At 36.1% G+C, this 27,245-nt stretch overlaps 1 protein-coding gene and 1 non-coding gene across 2 annotated transcripts in view; one reads left to right on the forward strand and one right to left on the reverse strand.

The window, feature by feature from the left end:
• Positions 1 to 939: 939 nt before the first annotated feature.
• On the reverse strand, positions 940 to 1,055 carry LOC150021560 (U5 spliceosomal RNA). Its single transcript, XR_016513552.1, has one exon. It is a non-coding gene; the product is annotated as a U5 spliceosomal RNA (small nuclear RNA).
• Positions 1,056 to 3,164: 2,109 nt separating this feature from the next.
• Positions 3,165 to 27,245, forward strand: part of GRAMD1C (GRAM domain containing 1C) — a 107,108-nt gene continuing 83,027 nt past the window's right edge. The window contains exons 1-2 of the mRNA XM_090276789.1: positions 3,165 to 3,312; positions 23,429 to 23,513. The gene's annotated coding sequence lies outside the window, so the exon portion shown is untranslated. The remainder of the gene's footprint in view (positions 3,313 to 23,428; positions 23,514 to 27,245) is intronic.

The raw sequence follows: 27,245 nt of genomic DNA on the forward strand, positions 1-27,245 counted from the left end.
TTTCAACTAGGTTTGTTTAATACCTTCTTTGGTAAACAGAAGAACTTGTTGATTACTCTTCAGAGTGAAAGCCTACTTTTGTTGCAGGAGTACCAGTATTTCTGAACACTACCTTCATTACTTTTACATTGGTGTTTTGTATATATTTTATTCTTATAGAATTGCAGTCAGTGCAATATCTTTTGAGTAGCATTTTACAATTTGCAAAAACGGTAGAGGCACTCAAATATTGTTGAATGAACCGATGAGGAATGTACTATTTCAGCTGAATTTCATTACTGTGAAATAGGCAAGATAGATATTCATCAACCTAATCAGTTACTCATTCAATTACAGGGGTGGGCAAAGTAAGTTAAATTACCTGCTATCATCACCTAAAAGATAAATCGTAAGTAAGGATATGAAATAATAATAATAAGACAAAGAATACAAATAAATAATGCAATAATAAATAAATATGCTAGAATAAATGCTTCGTGTACTCACAATTGTAAACCCACTTTTGCCCATCCCAGTATGTGTCTGGCCCCGGGGTGTTTGGGATTTGGGACAAGATGGTAAGCAACACAGACATGACATGCTGTCTATGAGCTTATTGTCTAGACTAGAGAGAATTATTACCCCTACTGTAGAGTGGAGAAAAAAGATTTAGAGAGGTTGAGTGATAGCCAGTGACCACACAGCTAAATAAGAGAGAGAGGATTCTGTTGCGGTCACTCTTCAAAGCCAGAATGGACCCCATTTAAAATTTGATTTGGATGTAGAAAGTGATAATGCCCCCCCTCCACACACTACAAAGGTATGAAGAGGTTCATTACTTATATATAACGGCTTATTACTTATATACTCACATAATGAAAAGGTAAGAACAGGACAGTCTTCTGAAGCATATCCAAAACGACTTGACAAGGAAAGGAGGCTGGCTCAAGGTTTTTTTTTAGGCCTTGTAGACAAAGGCTTCAAAAAATTGGCTGAAAACTCAGAATTGTTCCTCTCCACGGAAATCTTTAGTAAAAGGCAAAAGATTTATACGACTTGAAGAGAAACCAGAGTATGGCTCCAGGTTTTTATTGTGGATAGGAGGTGGAGTCAATGTGAGAGTTCCTGTGTGTGGTTTGACTCTCCTGCACACACCAAAGGGAAGAGCACCCAGGCTTCCTTACCAACATGCCCATTTGAGGGACCGAAGAGGAAGAAGGAGGGGTGAGGCTTAAAAGCTGTGAGCAGGCAAACATAAACAAAAATTGAATAAGACCCTTTATAATTCACCCCTGATGTTTGATGACAGAAGTGTACCATTTTTCATTTAGTTGAATTTGAACTTATTTAAGTAAAACATCATGGCTCTCTGAGGCCAGCAGCCTGAAGCTAGTAAGGAAGATTAAAGTTCCATCAAATGCCTTGTTCAAAATCCTAGTGTTTTGTATTTTGAGGAAATTAGTGCCTTGGTCACTATGAGTAATGTTTGGAACTCTGATGGGGATAAGGAGTGTCTTGGTAACAGCTTTTATTATGGCTTTAATATATATAGAGACATGTGTGGCCTTGATTTATATCATGAGTACTTGGGAATCATGGGAGTTCTTTACCCCAGAGGGTGCAACTCTTAGGCAGTGGCTCAAGAGTCTGTAAAAATGTTCAGATGGCTCCAACTGTTGACCAGAGCATTCACTGTTAATATGGCCGTGAGAAGTGAGAAGTTCAGCCAGTTGTGCTGACCCTGAGTTCTTTCCTTTATCGGGAACATCCTGGTTAAGGGATAAAAAGCAGTAGGATTCCAGTGAGTTTCATCATGGGCCTTGGTGATGATGCTGTCCACCGAATAGCAAGTTTGTCTATTAACCTTCAACCAGGAGTTTGAAGAGTACAAACTGCTATTGCTGTTTATTCAGTTAAACCCAAGTTGCTCCCCAGGCAATCAAGGGGTATAGAAGAGAGGTGACTTCTTCCAACACCATGACACCTAATAAGGAAATGAAGACAGGAAGGCCGTGTCCTCCTGCAGGTGGGATGTGCCATAGGGCCCAGATTTGGTTCTGGTTTTATAGAAAGGAGGCCTTAGTGGCTGTGCTAAGCTGGCAGGGTGTTGCTTTCAGGACCCAAGGCATAACTAGCCCCTGGGGATGGAGTGTTGCAGGCCCTATTTCCCACAGAGTCCAATATACTGGCAGTACTTGCTCCTCTAATGGCATATAGTATAGAGCTAAGGAGAAGTTTCTTGTATCAGAATCCTGTGGACAACTTATGGACATTATGGGTTAGTTGCTTCCTCATGCCAATGGTTAGTTTATAGAGTTTAAGAACCTTAAGATTAAATTGAGTTTGAATTAAGCCTTTGCTGTGCCACATGGGTGCCATGGGAGCTTTTCCCTGTAACCCTGAGGATCAGAATTTTTGTTAAACAGGAGCAGCAAAGATATTTAAGAGCTATGTGCCCTTATCTTGGCTGCTCCCCCTTCGCCTCTACACCTCCCCTTCCTCTCCTTTTTTTTGGACTCCATAATGACTGCTCTTTCATGAGTGACCGACCACCTGATGGTCCCATATCTTCCACAGGGTATAACTGTTTCCCTGAGCACTCTATAGATTGGGGGCCAGTGCCTGGTTGAGACATCTGATTCATTTATTTTAACTCCATTGTTTTAATAAACCAGAATTAATTTACCAATTTCCTTACCAATGGACAGTAAGGTTTTTTGCACTTTTTTAGTATTACAAACATTGCTGACTCCATGTGCCCATTAAATTGCTGGGTTGTAGTACACATACCCATCTAAGGCTCTACTAAGCACTGAACATTATTTTTCAATGAGGCTGAACCAATCGTCACTCCCTCCTTTTTGTTTTTGTTCTCATTTTGTTTATTTTACTGTTGAATTGTTCCTGTAGCTGACTGAATTATTGGAGATTAAGGACTTTGTTTTATTCACTTTGAATCCCTAGTGCCAAATAAACTACCCAACAAATAGGAGTAGTTGGAAAATACTTGTTGCACATGTAACTATATGAACTATGGGAGCAAAAATATATTAATTACTGTTTTCTAAAAGCTTAAATATTGTCCTTTTCAAATTAATTCATGTATTTTGAACATTAACCCTTTTCTTTTTAAAATGGGCATTTCTCAATAAGTAATTTAAATTGATTGATACTTGTTTCCAGGTTATAAATGAAGAGGATTCAAGCGTTGCCGCCAAGTTACAGGAAGAATTAGAGGAAAATTCTAGTCCAGTTGCAGATGAGAATAATATAGTGTCAGCTAAAAAACAGGGACCACATTTACATAACTGGAGTGGTGACTGGAGCTTTTGGGTAATATTTTTTTCTTGTATCTTCACTTTAATCTTAAACGCAAATTTTTGTAAGTCTACAGCAATTTGTATATTATTTATAATATTTTTTATTAGCTTCTAGATTTTAATTATTTTACTCATGAGTGCCTAAGACACTTCTGATTATGCCCTCCTTCGGCCACTAGAATGCACTGTTGTCTGATTTAATGGAGTGGAATTATCTGCTTCAATTTCCCCAGGAGAAAACTACACCACACAATTGGATTCTGCTTACACTGCTGTTCATTGTATTGGCAGGAGACGAACATTATACAGAAACTTTCTAAATGTTACTGAGAAGCCAGCCAGCTATTTTACATAATTTTGATTTAAAGAATTAGTTCCTGTACCTAAAAGGAAATTTATGTTTGACCTGTAATGTATAATGATTGTGAGATAGGTTTAAAAGTTAGGTGTTTCATATTCTATTCGCACTGTGCTCACTTGGTTGTGTAACCTAGATATATTTCAGGTTTCCCCACTGTAAAATGAGACTACTGCTTGTTGATTAGGTGCATAGAGTCTTTTGGTAAGAACATTTCTTTTATCATACGAACGCTAGCATTTGGTATATTTAAGGGCTCATTCCTGTGAGATTTATGAGCCATTTGATAGAATAATGCAACTATAAGTGAAATTTATATAAGATTATAAGGCATATATGTTCCAATATTAATTCATTAGAAAGCTGATCTCTTGAGGATTAGGTACACTTGGTAACAGAATTTCTAATAATTTTAGAGCAGACCAAAAAAGACATTAAAAGGTTATAAAGATTAGTACAAGTACCTTTACTCTGTTTATAATTAGCTCAGTTATTGAATGTTACTGAATCTTCAGATGACTAACAGGTTTTTACTTCCTATCAAGAAGGAAAATATTTTATTGCTAAGGAATATATCAAAATAACTATACACCCTAAAATTATATCATCTATATTGATTATATTATTTTTGGTCACATTTAGAGAATGTTTATGACTTTTCTAAATGTCACCCTTCTACATTCTGATTTTTATAGCTTATGTTACAGATTGGGAACTTTTGTAGTTCCAAAGGCTGTGCACGGGGCTAAAAAGTTACTGTGGTTACTCTTGGCAGACTTGATGTTAAGTAAAAAGGTAAAGCAAGAAAAGGAAAAAGCAGAGGAATGAGGATTTAGAGACAGAAGGAGGGAGGAAAAAAACGGTATGTGTTCTCTAGCTCTGCAACTCGAAGTGTAGAATGTGGAGCCAGAATATTTAGCATTACATGTCAGTTGATTAAAAATGCAGAATCCTGGGCCCAACCTCAAACCTACTGAGTCAGAATCTTCATTCTCACAAGATTTCCAAGGGATTTGTATGTACATTAAAGTTTGAGAAGCACTGGTTTAGAGTGTTGAAGGTTCAGTTTTAGGTTTCTGTGCTGATTGTAAACACTTTATTTTGAGGAACTTTTATAGGGATTCACATGAAACAGACTTAAAGACAAATACAAATCTCAGAACTTCTACTGACTTTTCCAGAGGTCACTTACCCAGAAATCAGAACTATTAGAGCTCAGAAGCAAACAAAAATAAGAAAGAGCCTGAATAACCAAATCAGAGTGCATGTGTATATTGTAAGAGGAGAATTCCTCAAGTCTTCATTTGGAATTTCTTTAATATATTTTGATATATTTTTATAAGCCTAATAACTTGGTTCCCATTATTTAGTTGAATAGAATGTTGAGGATAAGGGAATTACTTGGTGGTAACACACAGACAGTAGCAACAAATGACAGCAGAAGCTCTAAAAATGCAGAGGCCTTTGTCTCTTAATGTGGAGGCCAAAGGTCTGTGTAGATGAGTTGGCTTTAATGTCGTGGTACTATAACTGGTAGAAATGATGGTTAAGAAGCCTGGAAAATAATGCCCCTTTTCTCTGCCATTGTATTTTTTAATTTCTCTCTTTTCTGCCATTTTAAATTCCACCTACTTCTACCATTGTCTCTACAATGTCACTATTTTCATGTTTTCCTGGCAATAAAGTAGGCATTGAATGAGTACAGCAAAATGGTGGAGTTCACGGAGGGATCCAAAATTATCACAAGGAAGACCAGTAGCATTAAAGAGAAAATATTCATGAGGCACATGACCTGGTCTTTAGAATGTGAGAGCCATTTCACTGGAGCATTCAAAGAAATCTGGATTTGTGCCTTTTCACTTTTGGATGGTTTCTACCAAAAAGGATTAATGACTTTTTAAAGTTTTTGTATTTATAGAGTTAAGCTCTTGGGACCTGGAAAATTCACTAATATAGAGTAACTCAGATTCTGGCCTGGCTAACTCAGTTGTTCCACAGTAGTGAATTTAGAGGGCAGTGTAATATAATTGAAGAAATTGGAGATTGGGAAGAAAACACCTGGGATAGAGTACATGCTCTGTCTCTAGTGATTTGACCTTGTGGTGCTCCTGAATATGTTGTTTAACCTGTCTGGCCTTAGGTGACTCACTTACAAAATTAGAGATTGGGCCACGATATTGCAAAGTTGGTATGTCTTGAATCAATAGAAGAAAAAGGAGGAGTTATGGCTAGCAAGTACTCCTAATTTATAGTCTCAGTAGCTATGTATCAGTCATAAAAACCTGGGCATGCTAAACAGGAATATGTTACATGGGGAACACCTTTCCTTAAGACTGTCCCAGTGATAAAAAAAGTTGAAAAGTGCTGGATAAGAGGACCTATGATTTGTAATACTGGAAAATATGTTTTGATGAATTCCCCATAATTGTGAAAACTTAAAAGGATACAAGAAAGTGAACCAAAGTTAATTAGTTTTTTTTGTTGTTGCTGAGGTTGATTTCTTTTAGACCCTATCCATTTAATCTTGTACTGCTTAATAGACCGACTAGTGTCTTTCTGATAGTAGGACTTTAATTTAAAGGAATATGATTAAATCTCCATAGCAATTGATATTGAGATCAACAGCTGCAGATTTTCTATTTCAATCCTATAATATTAAGATAGGGATATTAAGTGTTACATTTGTTTTACTTTTTATTTAAATATGAAAATATTTAATCCTAATGCATGGAAGAGAGTTTCATTATTAATTTTTAAAGCCTAATGTCACAAAAATTAAGTGAAATGAAGTTTAAAATAAAGTTAATGGCATGCAAATGTTTATGCTTTTGCCTTTTAACAGTTAGTAGAAGTACATAGCAAAAGCAAAAAAAAACCTCTAAACAAAAATCTTTTGTTTTCCCGATTAAAATAATGGTATATTCCAGGTGGATTAAAGTCCCAGAGGAAAAGCATCCAGAGGTCTGCAGCAGTTATATTCCTTTAATGTAATTCTCTTAGTGATGTAGAGCTAGCAATTATTGGGAGGAGAAAAAGCCTTTGAGATTTTCTGTTGTGTTTGTTTAGAAGATGACATACTTACCTGGATATTTCATAAAAGTAAAGTGCTCTGGGCCAGGTACTTAATAAGTATTCACTTATACCTTGGTATTTCATTAATAATAGGTTTCCCTTAGAAATATGTGTCATTTATTTATACTTTTCTTCTTACTAGCTGATGTAGTTGATAATCCCATTTTAAAATTGAAGGATTAATAAGGTTTTCTGATTGCGTAACAAATTAAATTGTTTAGGGTATGTTTTTCTTTGAATAATTGTATATTTGAAAATTTCACAAATATACATAGAGTGAAGAAGATAGGAAATCTCAGCTGCCTCAGATCTTTGATTTAGGAAGAGAAATAGGAAAAAAGAAAGATGGAGTAGGAGAATTTTAAAAGAGGTTAGAGTTCAAATTTGTTATTTCTTTTTTTAAAAAATTATTTGTTTATTTTATTTTATTTGTTATTTCTTTATATATTTGTTTTAAAATATTTTAAAAATAAAACAAGTCTAGGTTTTGAAACATTACCTGTATATATACATACATATAATAACTACCATATGTACGGTTTTTTAAACTTTTTTATTTATTGTTTTTTAGTACAGTTGTTCCAGTTTTCCCTCCTTTGCCATCCTCTGCCCATTCCACTCCCTACTCCCACAGTCAATTCCCACAGCGTTGTCCATGTCCATGGGTCATTCATACATGTTCTTTGACTAGTCCCTTCTCCTTCTTTCCACCTTTATCCCCCTCCCTGCTCCTCTCTGGTCATTGTCGGTCTGTTCCATGTTTCTATGTCTCTGTTTCTATTTTGCTCATTTGTTTGGTTTGTTCATTAGTTTCCTCCTACAGGTGAGATAATACGGTATTTGTCTTTCACCGACTAACTTATTTCACTAAGCATAATAGCTTCCAGGTTCATCCATGCTGTTGCAAAAGTTTGGAGTTCTTTCTTTCTGCTACATAGTATTCCATTGGGTAAATATGCCACAGTTTTTTGATCCACTCGTCCACTGTTGGGCACTTAGGCTGTTTCCAGCACTTAGCTATTGTAAATTGTGCTGCTATGAACATTGGAATGCATAAGTTCTTTTGAGTTGGTGTTTTGGGATTCTTAGAGTGTATTCCCAGCAGTGGAATCGCTGGGTGAAAAGGCATTTCCATTTTTAGTTTTTTGAGGAAATTCTATACCGTTTTCCACAGTGGCTGCACCAGTCTGCATTTCCACCAACACTGCACTAGGGTTGCCTTTTCTCCACATCCTCGCCAGCACTTGTTTGTTGATTTGTTAATGATGGTCATTCTGATTGGTGTGAGGTGGTATCTCATTGTGGTTTTAATTTGCATCTCTGATGGCTAGCGATGTTATATTTGTGTTTTAATAGAAAATATTTAGATCTGAATTTTTCTAGATCATGGTCAAGTTTTTTTCTAATTGTACAGGAAATCAAAAGCTTTGCTTCTATACTTTATCATTCACTTAACATGATCATAATCATATGATTCACAGGTAAGCTTTCATACTTATAAGTGGGGGATAATACTTGCCACAAACCCGATGTAGAGGTACATCATGAGAATTAATTGATGCTGTTAAATTTTAAAAAAGCCCAAGAGGGTTAATTAGTATGTTTGTAACATGCTTTGGCAACGTTGGAGAAGAGGCTTTCTGTAATCATATCTTGTCCTCCACAACTTATCTTAGATTTGTTCAACCTAAAAAGGATATTTCAGATTTTCACTTTGGTAACTGATGAAAAAGAATAAACTCATATTCCAGTGTCTGTTGAATTAAAAAAAAATTTTATCCAGTTAAAAACTTCAATAGTAGATAGATACTAGATATCTTTTGAAAGCCTAGATATCTTTTAATACTTTGGGATTTAATTAGAAAGGAATGGGAACTAACATTTTTAGAAATATGGAGACAGGACTATTTAACTTAAAAGCTCTTCTGTTACAAAGTCCTTAGAACTGCTGGATGAAATGTTATAAACATCATCTTGAGATGCATGTCTGGGATCACAAAATAGCAAGGGAACTACCTAAGGGCTAAAAAAGAAGAGGGAACTGATTACCAGAGTTGTAAGCACATAAGCTTCATGCTGAGGCCACCCTTAGGAGTTTATTAGCCTTAGTAACTAAAGCTTTAATGATCACATTGGGATAGGAAATGGTGCCTTGGACATGTGTGAATTGGACCTGAGAACTGTTTATAAAGTCACGACTCTTGAAAAGTTACACTCTTTGTGAAAGGTAGACTAGGAAAAAAATTTCCTTCCATATGCAGGTTGAAGACAAGGAAGCTTATCTGTCTAAACTTGGGCTTTGGGTGGTAGGGGGAGGAAAGTCTTCCTGAGAGTACATAATTTGTAGTTCATCTCTCATGAAATTTGTGGACTTGAATCAATAGCATATTAAACCCTCTAAAACCAGATAAAATTACCAGATAAAGACTATAAAACAATTGCTTGACATTATTAAAGACTTAATAGAAGGAATTAAAAATATAATAAATAGATAAGACATTCTCAAAAATACTAGGCAGATTTGGAAAATAACACAATACAACTTTTAGAAGTGAATAATACGGTTTTTGAAATAATTAAAAATTCAGTGGACATGGGAAATAGCAGCCAAGGAGAAAATTAATAAACTGAAATATATATATGAGGAAATTATTGAGGTGGTATCACTGAGAGATAAATACAGAATATTTGAAACAGAGTGGTTTAAGATACAAGGAGAGAAGTAGAGACGTTCATTGTGAGTCTAATAGGAGTTTCAGAAGGTGAACATAGAGATGAGGAAGAGGCAATATTCAAAGAGAATATGCATGAAAACTTTTCACTTTTGATGAAAGACTTTAGAATCAGGAAGTACAGTGAATCACAGAATAAGAGTATGAGAGCAGAGGCATTGTTATAGAAGTGGAAAAGGTAAATATAACTTTAAAGGTAAGAATAGTCGTATTAATTCATTTGCATGTCTTCTATGCACCAGACTGTTTAAGTGAACAGGGCAGTTGTCAACCATTCTGGAGCTGATGGCCAGAATGGGAGATGGATAGTATAGAAATAAGCAAATGTGAAATATTATGTCGGGTAGTGAGAGAACCTCTGAAGTCAGTAAGAGAATATAAAGGTGTAGAGAATCACATGGGAAGAAGCAGCATTTTTAGTTAGGATGGTCAGGAAAGGGTTCTCTGAGGAGGTGCCATTTGTGAGAGCCCCATATGGGGGTTGGGAGTGGGAGACAAACACATTATGTGAAAAAGGGGAAAGGGGAGTGGTGTTCTAGAGAAAGTCCTGAGGTGGAAACGAGATTGGCTTGCTTAATGAACAGCTTGCTGATGGGATCAGATGTAGTCAGCAAGGGAAAGAGAAAGGTCAAGAATAATCATTCCTCCCTGGCCAGGTGGCTCAGTTGTTTGGAGCCTTGTGTTCATGCACAAAAAAGTTTCAGGTTCAATCCCCCACCAGGGCACATACCTAGGTTTTGGCTTTGATCCCTGGTGTCAGGTCAGGCAGTTACCAGAGGCAGCTGATCGATTTTTCTCTCACACGATTTTCTCTCTTTCTCTTTACTTCTCTCTCTAGAATCTATAAACATATCCTTGGGTGAGGATTAAAAAAAAAAAGAAGAATGATTCCTAGGTTTCTTATCAGCACAACTGGGTACATGGAAGCACCATTTAGGGGAAAGACTAAATGATTCCTTCAAAGATCAGAAAAAAATTGTCTTTGATGTAAAAATACAATGAAACAAAGTTGAATAAATTGTAAGATATGAAACTGAAACTTAAAATTGTAATTTAATTTTTTGGATGATTTCAATTTTTACAAGTTTCAGGAATTTTTTAAAATTTGGAAATTGGTAAAATATATAAAGAAGAAAAATAAAGTTACTTATGCTCCCACCAAACAGAGAAAACTATTTTGAGAATTTTCTTCTTATTTTTTCCATGTATGTGTGGGAATTTTTTTCTTTGGCATAATTGGAATTAGTGTCTATATACATTTATATTTCCTTTTTTTAAAGTTTAACTTATTGAACTTTTTCTAAGGCCATTAAAAATTCTTCACAATCTTCAGTTTGTGTTGTATACCACTATATTAGTGTTTTCAAATTTATTTAATGTCTCTTTTTTTCTAGACAGTTTCCAAATTTTTATCATTGTAAACAGTGCAGTGCGCATTTTTGAATAAAATCTGTCCAAATGTTTATTTCTTTAGAATTAGATTACCATAAATGAAATTAGTTAATTAAAATCTGTGTATTATTTTTCTTCTTTTCAAAAGATTTTATTTATTAATCTTTTAGAGAGAGGAGAAAAGAGGGAGAAAAAGAGGGAGAGAAACATCAATTGGTTGCCTCTCCCATGCCCCGACTAGGGGACCTGACCTAAAACCCAGGCATGTGCCCTGACCTGGAATTGAACTGGTGACCTTTCAGTTTGCAGGACGACGCCCAACCCACCGAGCCACACCAATCGGGGCGATTGTTTATCTTTTGATATGTATTGCAAACTTGTTTTTAAGAAAATATGTATCAGTTTATACTCTAAGCTGTAGTATATGAGAGTATGTACTAATATTATACTTTATCCTTATTATGTAAATTTAGTTAAAAATTGAAATGTTTATTATAGTTAAAAGATCTCTTTCTAAAATTAGATTATCCTTGATGAAATGTCTTCTTTATGAACATTAATTTTAGATTTTATTATTCATTTGTTGCACATAAGTGCTTCTCACAGAATAGGTTGATTTATAAAATAGAATTAATTCTTAATAGTGAAGAAGATTGATAGTTTGTTGCCTATAACCTGATATGCACATGTTTTCCTCTAGGCTTTTAATGGTATCATGACTTATATTTAAGTCTTTTACTCATTTTGAGTTTATTTTGGTGTTAGGTGTAAGATGATGGTCTAGTTTCATCTTTTTTTGCATGTACCAGTCCAGTTCTCCCAACACCGTTACTGATGAGACTATCTTTACTCCATTTAATGCTCTTGCCTCCTGTAGAAAATAGTAATTGACCATTAAGACATGGGTTTATTTCTGGGCTCTCTTCTGTTCCATTGATCTATGTGTCCATTCTTATGCCAGTATCAGAGTGTTTTGATTACAGTGGCCTTGCAGTATAGTTTGATATCAGGTATTGTGATTGTTCCAACTTTGTTCTTCTTAAGAATGCCAAGGCTATTTGGGTTCTTTTTGGTTCCACGTAAATTTTTGGATTATTTGTTTTAGATCTGAGAAATAATGCCATTAGTATTTTTTAAAAAATAATTTATGTATTTGTTTGTTTATTTATTTTTAGAGAGAGGGGAAAGGAGAAAGAGAGGGAGAGAAACATCACTGTGTGGTTGCCTCTTACTTGCGCCCCCAACTGGGGACCTGACGTGCAGCCTAGTCATGTGCTCTGACTGGGAATCAAACCAGTGACACTTAGCTCAAAGGCCGACGCTCAATCCACTGAGCCACAGCAGCCAGGGTGCCATTAGTATTTTAATAGGAATTGTGTTGACTCTCTAGATTGCTTTGGGTAGTATGGACATTTTAATTATGTTAATTCTTCCAGTACATGAACAAGGTATATGCTTCCACTTATTTATATCTTACTGATTTTGGAATTAGGATAGTACTGGCCTTATATAAAGAGTTTGGAAGTCTTCTGTCCTTTTCAATTTTTTGGAATAGTTTAAGAAGGATAAGTGTTAGTTTTTTTTTTCATTTCTTTTTTTAAAAAATAATTTGATTATTTATTTACTTTTTTAAATGTGTTTTATTGATTACAGTGTTACATTTGTTCCAATTTCCCTTCCCTCTGCTCCCCTCCACCCGGTGGACCCCTCCCTCCCCTTGTCCCCCCCTTTTAGTCCTTGTCCATTGGTTGTGCATATAGTTCTTCTCAACCTCTCTGTCTATTCCATTCCCTCCTACGATGTTTCTTAATTCCTATACCATCTCCCTCCCTCTCCCCCTTCCCCTTCCCTGCTGACTTCCCCCCAATATGCTCCCCATACCTATAGTTCTTTTTCCACTCTCATTGCCTACTTAGTTTGCCTTTGTTTTGATTTCCTAGTTTCTGTTACTGGTTGTTGTGATACAGTTTTCATTTTAATGTTCGTAGTTTTGATCCTCTTTCTCCTAAACAAGTCCCTTTAACATTTCATATAACAATGGTTTGGATCTAATGAACTCTTTCAGTTTTATTTTGTCCTGGAAACACTTTCTCTGCCCTTCTATTCTGAATGACAGCTTCGCTGGATAAAGTATTCGTGGTTGCAGGTTTTGGATTTTCATTACTTTGAATATTTCTTGCCAGTCCCTTCTTGCCTGCAGGGTCTCCCTTGAGAAGTCAGCTGATAGTCTAATTGGGACCCCTTTGTACATGATTCTTTTCTTCTCTCTTGCTGCCTTTAAGATTCTCTCTTTATCTTTAACTTTTGACATTTTGATTATAATGTGTCTTGGAGTGTTTCTCCCTGGGTCCCGTTGTTTTGGAACTCTCTCTGCTTCCTGGACCTGTAAGTCTATTTCCTTCACCAAGTTTGGGAAGTTCTGCTTTATTATATTTTCACATAATTTTTCAATTTCTAGTTCTTCTTCTTCGCCCTCTGGCAATCCAATCACCCATATGTTGGATCTCTTATAGCTGTCCCAGAGGTTTCTGATCCTCTCATCATTTTCCTTGCTTCCCGTTTCCTCTCTCTGCACTGGTTGACTGTTTATTCCTTCTCTATGTTCTGGTTTGTTGATTTGAACTCTGGATTTTATTTCCTCACCATCTGTCTCGTATGTGGTTTTGTTCCTTTCAGTATGAGTGTTTTTCAATTCTTTCTCATCTTTTCCCAGATCTTTTGTTAATTCTGTAAGCCACCTGATAACAATGGCCCTGGACTGAGCCTCTGACAGGTTTCTTATTTGTTCATCTCTCAGGTTCTTCATCTGTTGCCTGGTGAGCTGCGCCACCAGGATTTCTATAGTTGTCTGCCTCATTTTGACAGATGCTTTTTGTTTTCTTGGGCCGGCGATAGGGGGCAGTGCCTGTGTACTCGTTACAACCCAGCGACCTGCGGCGATCCGCAACCTTTCTCGCCGCGCTGTGGCACTTTGTCGTCACTGCCCAGCGACCAGTGGAGATCTATCTGCAACCTATTTCGCAGCGCTGTGGCGCTTTGTGTGGGGGCGGGGGTCCAAGATGGATTCCTGCAGTTATTCTGCTAGGAGGCTGGGATCCGTCCTCCTGCCCTCTGGGTCTCACCGTTCGAGGTGATGCGGTGGTTGCTTTTCCCAGTGTTGGGGTCACAAGCTGCCGGGGTTAGACTGCAGCTGAGACTGCTCTCCCTGCCGCTGTCCCTGGTGCTACCGCAAACAGCTCCGCCCCCTTTCGCTCTTCTTACCTGCCCAAAGGGCGCCACTGGTTTATAACTTTATACGTTGGGCTTCCTTGTAGCTTTATTTTCTGGAATTTCTAGTTATCTTTTGTTTTGAAGTAGTTGTATTCCTCTCTTGTTGTAGGAGACCGAGCGTGTCTGTCTAAGCCTCCATCTTGGCCGGAAGTCATTAGCTCTTTTTTGAATGATTGGTAAACTTTGGCTGTGAAGCCATCTGGTTCAGGGCTTTTGTGTGCTGGGAGTTTTTTTTTATTACTGTTTTGATTTCATAGTTGTTATTGGTCTATTCAGGTTTTTTGTATCTTCCTAATTTAGTTTTGTAAGATTGTATGTTTCTAGAAATTTATCCATTTTGCCCAGGTTGCCCAATTTCCTGGCATGTAGTTGTTTATAGTAATTTCTTACAATCCTTTCTATTTTTGTGGTACCTGTTGTTATGTCTCTTTCATTTCTGATTTTATTTACTTGGGTCCTCTCTTTTTTTCTTGATGAGTCTGGTTAAAGGTTCATCAATTTTGTTTATCTTTTCAAAGAAGAAGCTCCTGGATTTATTGATCTTTTGAGGGTTTTTGTTTGTTTGTTTTGTCTCTATGTCATTTATTTCTGCTCTGATCTTGATTATATCCTTCCTTCTGTTCACTCTGGGCTGTGTTTGTTGTTCTTTTTCTAGTTCTTTTAGGTATAAGATTAGATTGTTTATTTGAGATTTTTCTATTTTCTTTAGGTAGGTCTGTAATGCTGTCAGCTTCCCTGCCAGAACTGCTTTTACTGTGTCCCATAGGTTTTTGGTTGCTGTGTGTCCATTTTCATTTGTTTCCAGGTACTTTTTGATTTCTTCCTTGATCTCATTGTTAACCCATTCATATCATTTAGCCTCCATGTATTTGAATGTTTTTGAGTTTTTTTCTTGAGGTTGATTTCTAGTTTCAAGCCATTGTGATCTGAGAAAATGCTTGGTATGACTTCAGTTTTCTTTTTTTTAAAGTGTATTTTCTTGATTATGCTGTTATAGACTCAAAGTAAAGGGATGGAAAAAGATATTTCATGCACATGGAAAGGGGAAAAAAAAGCTGGGTTAGCAATACTTAATATCTGACAAAAGAGACAAAGGACACTTCATAATGATAAAGGGAACACTCCAAGAGCTATAACCCTAGTAATCATTTATGCACCCAACATAGGAGCACCTAAATATCTAAAGCAAATCTTGATGGACATAAAGTGAGGGATCAACAGAAATACAGGCATTGTAGGGAATTTTAACACCCCATTGACTTCAATGGATAGCTCTTCCAGACAGAAAATCAGCAAGGAGACGACAGCCTTAAATGACTCACTAGATCAAATAGATTTAACTGATATCTTCAGAGCATTTCACTCCAAAGCAGCAGAATATACATACTTTTCAGGTGCTTGTAGAATGTTTTCTAGGATAGACCATATGTAAGGACACAAAATAAGTGTCAGTAAATTTAAGAAGACTGAAATCATAGCAAGCATCTTGTTTGACCACAATGCTATGACACTTGAAATAAATCACGAGAAAAAAAACTAAAAAATACACACAGACATGGAAGCTAACTAACATGTTATTAAACAATGAATGGGTCCACAGCAAGATCAAGGAAGAAATCAAAAGATAACCTTGAAACAAATGAAAATGAATACACAGCAACTCAAAATCCAAGGAACATAGGGAAAGAAATCCTAAGAGGGAAATTCATAGCATTACAGGCCTATCTCAAGAAACAAACAAACAAAAACAGCCCAAATAAACTATCAAACTTTACATGTAAAGGAACTTGAAAAACAAAATAGGGTCTAAAACAATGATACAAAAGATCAATGAATCCAAGAGCTCATTCTTTGAAGAGATAAACAAGATTGACAAATCTTTCACCAGAGTCATCAAGAAAAGAAAGAGAAAGGACACAAATAAATAAAGTCAGAAATGAAAGAGGAGAAATAACAACTGACACCAAAGAAATACAAAGGATTGTAAGAAAATTATGAACAACTATTTGCCAATAAATTGAACAAACTGGATGAAAGGGATAAATTCCTAGAAACATACAATCTTCCAAAACTAAGGAGGAATCAGAGAATCTTAATAGACTGATTGGATATAGCTAGTGAAATTGAAGCTGTAATAAAAAAATAAAAAAATAAAAAAACACAACAAACAAAAGCCCTGGACCAGATGGCTTTACAGGTGAATTTTACCAAACAATCCAGAGAACTAATACATATTCTTCTCAAACTAAGTAAAAAAATTCAAGACTCTTAAGCACTTTTTACGAGGCCAACATTATCCTTCTTCCAAAACCTGATAAAGACACTGTGAAGAAAAAAATAGGCCAATATCCCTGATGAACATAGATGCTAAAACCCTCAACATAATATTAGCAAATTGAATATAACCATACATCAAAAAGACCAAACACCATGATCAAGTGGGATTTATTCTGGGAATGCAAGGTTGGTACAACACTACAAATCAATAAATGTAATCCACCACATAAACAAAATGAAGTATAAAAACCACATTATCCTATCAATGGATGAAGAAAAACATTTGATAAAATCCGGCACCCATTTATGATAAAAACTTACAGCAAAGTGGGAATAGAGGGAACATATCTAAACATAATAAAGACCATATATGACAAACCCACTGCAGCGTCATACTCAATGGACAAAAACTACAAACATTCCTCTTAAGATCTTGAATAAGACAGGGTGTCTGCTTTCAGCTCTCTTATTCAACATAGTACTGGAAGTCCTCGCCATAGCAATCAGACAAGAATCCAGATTGGAAAGAAACAAGTAAAACTGTCATATTTGCATATGACATGATCGTGTAGATAGAGAAGCCCAAAGATTCCACCAAGGAACTACTAGAACTGATAAGTGAATTTAGCAGAGTAGCAGGATACGAAGTTAATATCCAGAAATCAGTTGCATTTTAATATACCAATAATAAACTATTAGGGAAATTAATAAAACAGTCCCATTCATTATTGCTTCAAAAAGAATAAAATACCTAGGAATAAATCTAATCAAGGATGTAAGAAATCTCTACTCAGAAAATTATAAGATGCTGAAGAAGATACAAAAAAGTGGAAGCACATACCATGTTCATGGATAGGAAGGATTAACATTAAAATGTTCATGCTACCTAATGCAATTCCCATCAAGATACCAATGATGTATTTCATAGAATTAGAACAAATATTTCAAAAATATATATGGAACCACAAAAGGCCCTGCATAGCAACAGTGGTCCTGAGAAAGAACAAAGTTGGAGGAATCACATTACCTAATATCAAAGTATACTAAAAGGCCAGAATAATCAAAACAGCATGGTACTGGCATAAAAAGAGACACACAGATCAATGGAACAAATTAGAGAGCCCAGAAATAAACCCACACCTTTATAATCAATTAATATTTGACAGAGGAAGCAAGTACATAACATTGGGCTAAAGATGGTTTGTTCAATAAATGGTGTTGGGAAAATTGAACAGATATGTGCAGAAAAATGAAACTAGACCACTTTCTTATGCCACATACAAGAATAAATTGAAAATGATTAAAGACTTAAATGTTAGGCCCCAAACCATAAAAATCCTAGAAGAAAATATAGGCAGTAAAATCTTGGACATTGGTCATAGCAGTATTTTATCTGATATATCTTCTCAGGCAAGGAAAACAAATATATATATAAACAAATGGAACTATATCAAACTAAAAACTTTTTTCACAGCAAAGGAAACCATCAACAAAATAAAGAGACAGCCCACAGAATGGGAAAACACATTTGTTGATACATCTGGTAAGGGTTTAATATCCAGAATTTATAAAGAACTTCCAAAACTCAACACCAAAAAAAGAATCCAGTTAGAAATGAGCAAAGGACCTGAATAAACACATTTTCAAAGAGGACATACACATGGCCAATAGACATATGAAAAAATGTTCAGTGTCACTAATCATCATAGAAATGCAAATTAAAACCACAATGAGATATCACTTCACACCAGTTAGAATGGCTATCATCTATAAATCAACAAACAACAAGCTGGTGAGGATGTGGAGAAAGGGAAGCCCTTTTGCACTGTTGGTGGGAAGGCATATTAGTGTAGCCACTGTGGAAAGCGGTATGGAGGCACCTCAAAAAATTTAAAATGGAACTGCCTTTTGACCCAGCGATTCCACTTCTGGGACTAGATCTGAAGAAGCCCAAAACATTAATTTGAAAGAATGTAAGCACCCCTATATTCATTTCAGTGTTATTTATAGTCGCCAAGCTATGGGAGCAGCCCAATTGTCCATCAGTAGATGAGTGGATAAAGCAGCTATGGTACATTTTACAATGGAATACTACTTGGCTGTAAAAAAGAAAATTTAGCCTTTGTGACAGCATAGATGGACCTGGAGAACATTATGATGAGTGAAATAAGCCAGTCAGAGGAAGACAAATAATATGAATTCACTCATATGTGGAATCTAATGCACAAATTGAACCAACTAGCAAAATAGTGACAGACTCATAGATAGTGAGCAAGCTGACAGCTCTGGGAGGGTGGGTTGGGAAGGGCTGGAGGGATGGAGCCAAAAGGAAAAAGGACTCGTGGACATAGACAACAGTGTGGTGATTATACGGGTTTGGGGTGGAAGGGGTGTATAAATGGTAGTGGAAAATAATACAATAAAAGATAAAATAAAAATGTATTTGAGGGTTTTGTGTTGATTGCTGAAGTATTATAGTATACATCTTAACTTTTCACAGTATATTTCAGATTACTAACTTAATTCTGCTTAAAATATTGAACCTCTGCCCCAACATAGCTCCATTATCCCTTCCTTTTGTGCTCTTGTTGTCATGTATATTGCACCTATTGTCTCATAAACCCATCAATAATATAGCATTATAATTATTGTCTTTTATATTCATAGGTCTCTTAAAGATGTTAAGAGAGAAACTGGAAAATATATTGATATACTTTTATGTTTACCAACATGTATTCACTATTTGTGCTCTTCATTTCTTCTTGCATATTTTGAGTTACCATATTGTGTTATTTCTTTGAAGCCTACAGGATTTCCTTTATTATTTCTTTTAGGCAGTTCTGCTCTCTCTATTGTTTTATAATAAAAAGTCAGCCAACTAATCACACTGTTTTATATCTGTATGTATGAATAATTGTTTTTCTTGCTGCTTTCAAGTTCTCTTTTATCTTTAAACAATATGTCTAAGTGTGAATCTCTTTTCTTTATCCTAATTGGGGTTCATTGAGCTTCTTTGATCTATAGCAGTGGTTCTCAACCTTCCTAATGCTGCGACTCTTTAATACAGTTTCTCATGTTGTGGTGATCCCCAACCATAACTAAAGCATAGTGATTAATCACAAAAACAATATGTAATTACATATGTGTTTTCCGATGGTCTTAGGCGACCCCTGTGAAAGGGTCGTTCGACCCCCAAAAGGGTTGCAACCCACAGGTTGAGGACCGCTGATCTATAGGTTAATATTTTTCATCACATTTTGAAAGTTTTGACCATTTCTTCAAATGTTTTTCTGCCTCTTTTTCCTTCGGATGCTCCCATTACATGTATTTTGAATCACATAATGTTGCCCCACAGGTCTCTTGTCTTTTCATTTTCTACAGTTTATTTATTTTATTTTTTTGTTTGTTCGTTCTTCAAATTGGATAATATTTACTAATCTATATTTAAGTTCACTAATTTTTTTTTTTACCATTTAAATCTTTTGTTGAACCCCTGTAGTGAATATTTTTATTTCAGTGATTGTAGTTTTCAACTTCAGAATTTTCCTTTATATTAAAAAAAAAATCTATATGTTGAAATTCTCTACTTGTTGAATCATTGTTATCATACTTTAATTCTTTAAGCATGGCTCTTTTTAGCTTTTTGAACATATTTATAATAGCTGCTTTGATGTCTTTGTCTGCTAAATCTAATATCTGGAGTCCCTGAAACAGTCTATTGCCTGCTTTTTTCTTTCCTTATTTTGAGTCACATTTTTTTTTGTTTTTTTTTTGTATGTTTTGTAATTTTTTGATAATTGTACAATGTTGATAATAGATTGTAGCAACTGTAGATTCTGATTGCATCTTCTCTGCCCCTAAAGCTTGTCATTGCAGACTTTGTTTAATAGCATGCCTAAAGTAAATCTGTGAAATCAGTTTGTCCTGTGGTACATGGAAACAAATATCTCTGCTCTGCTCTGCTCTGCTCTGTTATTGTTTTTATTTTAAGGATGGCTTCTTAGTGGTCACCTTTTATGCCAGACCATGAATGGTCAAAGTTTGTGCACAACTACAGCCAGCCAGCAAGACTTTCCTTTCTGCTGACAGATCTGTGTGGATTGGGCAGTGCATTCAAAGTTCAGGCCATTTTTAAGTTTCTCAGTTTTTATATTACCCTGCGACTTACTGTGTCTCTAGCCAGGAATGTATGGATAGTGTGGGATCTCTCTAGTCTCTGCTACATATACACACAGCTTCTGTTCTGCCAGAAATACACTGAAAATGTTTATCAAGCCCATCTATGGCTGTCTCTCTTTTCAAGATCTCTTTGTTAAGTCCCCTGCTAATCTTCCAGTCAGCTTGTTTCTTGCCCCCATTGGGACTACAATCTGACACGTGGATAGCTTCACAATTTTCCATTCCACTTCTAGGCATAGGATTTCTGCTCTTCACTCTGAGTAAACTCAGCCCACTCTCTCAGCAAAGCTGCTAGTTTTCATGGTCTGTTCCACCCTAGTAGACCTACCACACTGATTTAACTCTCAGGGGAGGAAGAGTAATGGAAGCTGGCTAAGGAAACAGTGCCACAGACTTCTGCTATTTCCAAGTTCAGTAGAATTTGATGAACAAATTTTTTTTGAGTTTGTATGCTTTTGGTCAACTCTCAATAATTTGAGGTGATTTTTTTTTTTTTTTAGTATATTTTATTATGTTGTTACAGTAGTTCCAATTTTTTTCCCCTTTTGCTTCCCTCTGCCCAGTACCCCCTTCCCTCCAGCAATTCCACCCCCTTAGTTTATGTCCATGGGTCATGCATATAAATTCTTTGGCTTCACTATTTCCTATATTATTCTTAACTTCCCCGTCTATTTTGCCCCAATTGATTATGCTTCATTTTTTAAAAAATTTTTTAAGTATATTTTATTGACTATATTGTTAACAATAGTTCCAATCCTCTCCCCCTTGCTCCCCTCAATCCAGCACCTCCCCTCCCCCAGCAATCCCCCCAAGTCCATGCCCATGGGTCATACATACAAGCTCTCTCGCTTCACCCTTTCATATATTCTTCTTCTTTTTTTAAATAAATAAATGATTAATTATTTTAACAATAAAAAATAACAATCCCTCCCTCTTAGACTTAAGACCCTTTATAATCTTATAAAGGACAAGGGGCGAAGGTCTTGAGCTCTGCTAGCTGCTTCGAGCTGGACGTGGTCGTCGTCCTACCTACCCTTGGGTCCAGAAATCCCTAATAAGAGTGGGGGTGTGGAGGGGAGGGTGGCCTTCCCACATGGGGAAGGATCATGCAGACTCCAGGTCAGTTGGCTGTCCCCAGACAACGGCGTGCTTGGTTTAACAGGCTGGCATCCTTGTTGTGTTCTGGGGGCAACAGATTTGGCAACAGGGTCAAAAGACATCATTCAATCCGTAACCACTAGATAACAGAAGGCAGGGATTAATTTTTCAATGTCCCACATTAGGGAAAAAAAGGGGCTTCTTGGAGGAAGGCGTGCAAGGCACATCTCACCTGTCCAAAACTCTTTTGCCCATTATACTTAGTTTGGGCTGAGGGAAATATTCTAGGTCCCCCCCAGCTCAGACCTCTGGGCCCTTTCTGTCCAAGCCATTAGGATAGAAAAGAGAAACCAGTTTTGTAAAGTGAAACCCACAGACTACCCCACACTTCACCAACCCAGCCACCCAGTTCAGCCAAACTGTTGAGTCTCAGGAGGCAGAGATGCAGACAGGATTAAGTGAGGCCTATATGTACAGACAATCACTCAGGTAACGAGATCATAGGCTTATGCCCTTTGAAAACAGAAAACATATGTTAGTTTCTGTAACATAACCCACAAACAAGTCTCTAAATCTGTAAGACTGTCTTATTGGAAAGACATCCAGTTGCAAGGCATTTGACATTCTTCTTGCCTGTAAATTAAGCGTCTTTGATGATGCCCCAGACATAGTTTAACTTTCAAATGAAAACATATTTTAAATGAAAAGAAACTCTAAATAGACAGTTAGCTGCACTACTTTATAGTCTGCCACTGATCATTGTGATTTTCCTTGAATAACGATTTTTCTCCCTAAGATTACCCTTCTTGTCATTAAAGGGACTGCGTTAAGTCCATTTTTAATTGATCCTGTTCATTTGCATAAACACAACAAGAGCAGCAAATGATCACTTATGATCTTTAGTTCTGCTTTGCTGGAACTTATGCAAGAAACATTTAGGGTGACCTTCAGTCTGCCCTTCAGGGCACAGAAGCTGAGCCACATACCTGGCACTCAGTCTTGACTGTACATACATGTCTTTTCCAAGTCCTTCTGGTTTTCCATTGTGCCTTAAGGTCCCTTGTAGCCATCTTTCAGGAAAACAACCTTCGTTCCTTCCCTGGAAAGATTGCTGCAGACTGCACAACCAACCAAAGTACCAGGCCTTTTATCTTGTGGGCTTTTATTACCTTCTAAAGTCAATCCCAGTTCCTCAGGGCTTTTTGGTAACAACCAGAGCCCAAGTATGTCTCCTTTAGGCATGACATTCCAGTCCACGTCTTAGTCAAAAAAAAACCTCTATTAACGACTGGTCTTATTAGTTTTATGCAAAGAAACTTAGGTCATTACTTACTTCTTTAGAATGCCAAACTCTGGAGGGCTCAGATGTGGAGAAAAATATACAGTGTGAAGAAAAATCCTTGCCTTCTAATATTCACTAAACTGGCATTTCCATTCTTCATATTTTCATTTTTCCCCACTAAAAATTTTTTTGTTTGTTTGAGGTAATTGTTTTTGACAGCTTTTTTTCTAGCTATAAATTTGCTTTTGCAGAGAGGATTTGCCAAGCTCCTACTCCATCATGCTGGGAGCTTCCTTTTGGTGTTTTTTGAAATGTTTATTTATGTTTTTCATACATAGACATACAAAGTATTGCATAAAAAGCATATTATTTTAAAGTCCATTTTAAATTTATTTTCTAAGATGCTACATTTCAGTTCATTTACTGAAGATTATTATTAAACAAAAATTTAATCTTTTCATTGTTACAGATTTCAAGTTCAACCTATAAAGACAGGAATGAGGAATACAAAAGACAGTTCACACTTCTACCTGATACGGAGAAGCTGATAGCAGGTAAAAAAGATAGGAAGTTGCAAAAAACCATTTTACCACCTCATTATAAAAATAGAACTGATGAGTGACAATATTGTAGAACATTTCAGCCTTTGTGTTAGACAAAAATATTTTTCAATATAAGCAGCATGTTTTCATTTGTAATTACACAATGTTGAATTGTTGTAATTTGGAGAGGGGTGATTTCTGACTTATAAAAATATTAAGTACTGGCTAAGAAAACTAAAGGGACATGATTTGTCACTATTTCTACTGGTGCTTAGTTCAGATGGCTTTTTAAGAAAAATTTAAATTTGATGTTTAATATAATCTTTTCCCAGATAAAAGATACTTCTTAACATATTGTAGAGCTATTTTATAAAATTTTCTAGGGCTATATCATTATTCATGTAATCTTTCAGATAGATTTTTTAGAAACATACTAAGAGGAAAAATTTAGTCATTTTTCTTACAAAAGTGCTTTATTTTTAAACTAAGCTTAATAGAGATAATTTACAATCAAAATATGGAACTGTGTTTAAGTTTTAGTATATATTTTATTTAAATAATTTATTCAGATAAATTTCTCAGATTTCTGATACTGTTGGGCAGTACTCAATACAACATAACTGAATTTCTTAGATAGCTAAGTACTTTAGAGCTCAATTATCTTAATCATTGTAATGAATTAAAGCAACTTTTAAGAACATTTAAAAGTAATATGCCCTCATGATAAAATGTTCAAATACTCCAAGAGAGTATATAGTGAAAAGTGTGTGGCCCTTTCAATTTGTTACGGATGGAGGGAAAGACACTTGAGTCAAGAGGCTCCCTTCCCTGCCTTGGTTCTTGTCTTGCTCACAAGAGAATAATTCAAGTGAGAGAAACACATACAGTGGAAATGAGATAGCAAGTTTATTTATACACTTGAGCAAAAAGCTACAAGTGGGTGCTCAGCTAATCTGAGTGCCCTGACTATTGGGTTTGGGGGTTCATATAACTTCTAGGTTCCCCCCTTCTCCACCCCTTCTAAATTTTGGGAATAATGTACAGCTACATAGGTTTTCTTTCTCAGATAGTAAAGGTTCTTTGTCTTAGTGAAACTGTTACAGAGGCTCCCTTTCCTATCATAGAATCTCAAGGACTCCCCTCCCTTCCTCCTGTGCTATTATTACTGCTTGTGCTGTTCAGAACACCCGGCAGATTGTTACAGAAGTCCCTTTTCTCAGCACAGTCTCAAGGACTCTCCCCTCCTCCTACGCTATTTTGCTTGCAATGCCTGGACAGCAATCTTATCAAACTGACTTCAGGACTACTAAGTTAATTGGTGAGACAAGTCTTTCTTTTGCTTCTAGCCTCCTGTATTAAGTTCTTTTTTAGATTGTAATGGCGAGGGCCCTTCCTTTACTTTGCCTCTGGCCACTAAATCCTAGCTGCTCCCTAACAAATGAAGATCACTCCAACATCCTTCCTGGGTGATAGTCACTTTTAGTAATTTCTTACATATATTTCCAGAAGTTTTCTGTATACATGGTGGAGCAAAAGTAGGTTGACAGTTGTTTGTATGGAAAATAATGCAATAATTAATAAACAAGATTATAAGAATAAGTTTTGCGTACTCAGAACTGTCAACCTACTTTTGCCAACCCTGTATATTTCTAAGAGAACTATGCTTACTGTTTGAATCTTATTTAGAGCTCTTTCTATTAATACTACATATGGACCCACTTCATTCTTTTAATGGTTGCTTAATATTCATTTGAATGAATTTGAAACATAATTTATTCAACAAATCCCCTATTAATGGACATTTTTATTGCTTCCTGTCTTTTATTATTATCACTAATGTTACAGTGAATGTTCTTGTACATTTGCTTTATTACACATGTGCACACATTGTAGGATAAATTTTATGAAGTGGAATTGTGGCAAAAAGCTAATGAGGATTTAAAAAGTTTACTGTTGCCAGGTTATCCTCCAAAAGGATTGCACAAGTTTTATTGTCATCAACAGTGTTTGTAAGTACCTGTTTTGGCCACACCTCAGGAACTTTGCTTTAGCAAAATTTGGTAAATATAAATGGTACATAATCACTGTTTAAATATGCATTTCCTTAACTGTGAAGAAGGTTGATGATCTATATGTGTACAAAATATTTGTATTTCTTTTTCTGTGAAGCTTTCTCTTCATAAACTTTGCTCATTTTTCTAGTGATTATTTGTCTTTTTCTTATTTTGAAGTAGCTTTTAAGGTGTTAAAAAATTAACTATTTTCCATGTGTGTTACAAATGTTTCTTGCCATTTTGTCACTTGAAATCAAATACTTTTTGTGGAAACTTTCATAAATGTATCATATTAATCAGTGCTTTGTTGCAAAAAAATGAAACTAGAACACCAACTTAAACCATATACCAGAATAAACTCAAGATGGAGAAAAGACTTAAATATAAGCCATAACACCATAAAAGTCACAGAGGAAAACATAGGCAGTAAAATCTCAGATATCCCAAGAAGCAGTATTTTCGACAATATGTCCTCTAGGGCAAGGGAAATAAAGGAAAGAATAAACAAATGGGACTACATCAAACTAAAAAGTTTCTGCTCTGCTAAAGAAAACAGCAAGATGAAGAGGGAACCAAATGTATGGGAAAACATTTGCCAGTGATACCTCAGACACTGGTTTGATTTCCAAAATATATAAAGAACTTATACAACTCAACACCAAGAAGACAGACAATCCAATTAAAAATGGGCAAAGTATCTGAACAGACACTTCTCCAAGGAGGATATGCAGAGGGCCCATAGGCATATGAAAGGATGCTCAACATCACTAGCCATCAGAGAGATGCAAATAAAAACCACAATGAGATACCTCCTCACACCAGACAGAATGGCCACCATTAACAAATCAACAAACAAGTGCTGGCGAGGATGTGGAGAAAAGGGAACCCTGGTGCACTGTTGGTGGGAATGCAGACTGGTGCGGCCACTGTGGAAAACAGTATAGAATTTCCTCAAAAAACTAGAAATGGAACTGCCTTTTGATCCTGCGATTCCACTGCTAGAATTATACCCAAAGAATCCTGGACAACCAATTTAGAAGAACCTGTGCACCCCTATGTTCATAGCAGCGCTATTTACAATAGTCAAATACTGGAAACAGCCTAAGTGTCCATCAGTGGATGAGTGGATCAAAAAAGTGTTATATTTACATGATGGAATTTATGCAGCAGAAAGAAAGAAGGAACTCCTGCCTTTTGCCACAACATGGATGGAACTGGAGAGTATTATGCGTAGTTAAATAAGCCTGGTGGCCAAAGAAAAATACCATATGATCTCACCTAATACAGGAACCTAATGAGCAAAACAAACAAGCAAAATAGAACCAGAGGCATGGAAACAAGGAACAAACTGACTGTGACCATAGGGAAGTTGGGCAGGGGTGGAGGAGGGAAAGAAGTGGAAGGGTCTAGTCAAGCAACTAATGTAAATGACCCATTGACATGGACAACAGGGTGAGGATTGACTGTGGTAGAGGGAGTAGGTGGGTGGGGCAGGGAAGAGAAATGGGGGAAAGATGGGACAACTGTAATAGAACAACAATAAAAAAATGGGAAAAAAATTAATGACACAGTAGTGTATAAAACATTAAAGTGACACACAGAAAAGTATAAAGAAAATATTAATTCATTGGGGATCCCACCACCTATAGATAACTTTGGTTAATGTTTTGTGGATAGCTTTCTAGATATT

This window comes from Furipterus horrens, unplaced genomic scaffold (assembly GCF_987537825.1).
Source record: "Furipterus horrens unplaced genomic scaffold, mFurHor1.1.pri manual_scaffold_1, whole genome shotgun sequence".
NCBI classification, from domain to species: domain Eukaryota; kingdom Metazoa; phylum Chordata; class Mammalia; order Chiroptera; family Furipteridae; genus Furipterus; species Furipterus horrens.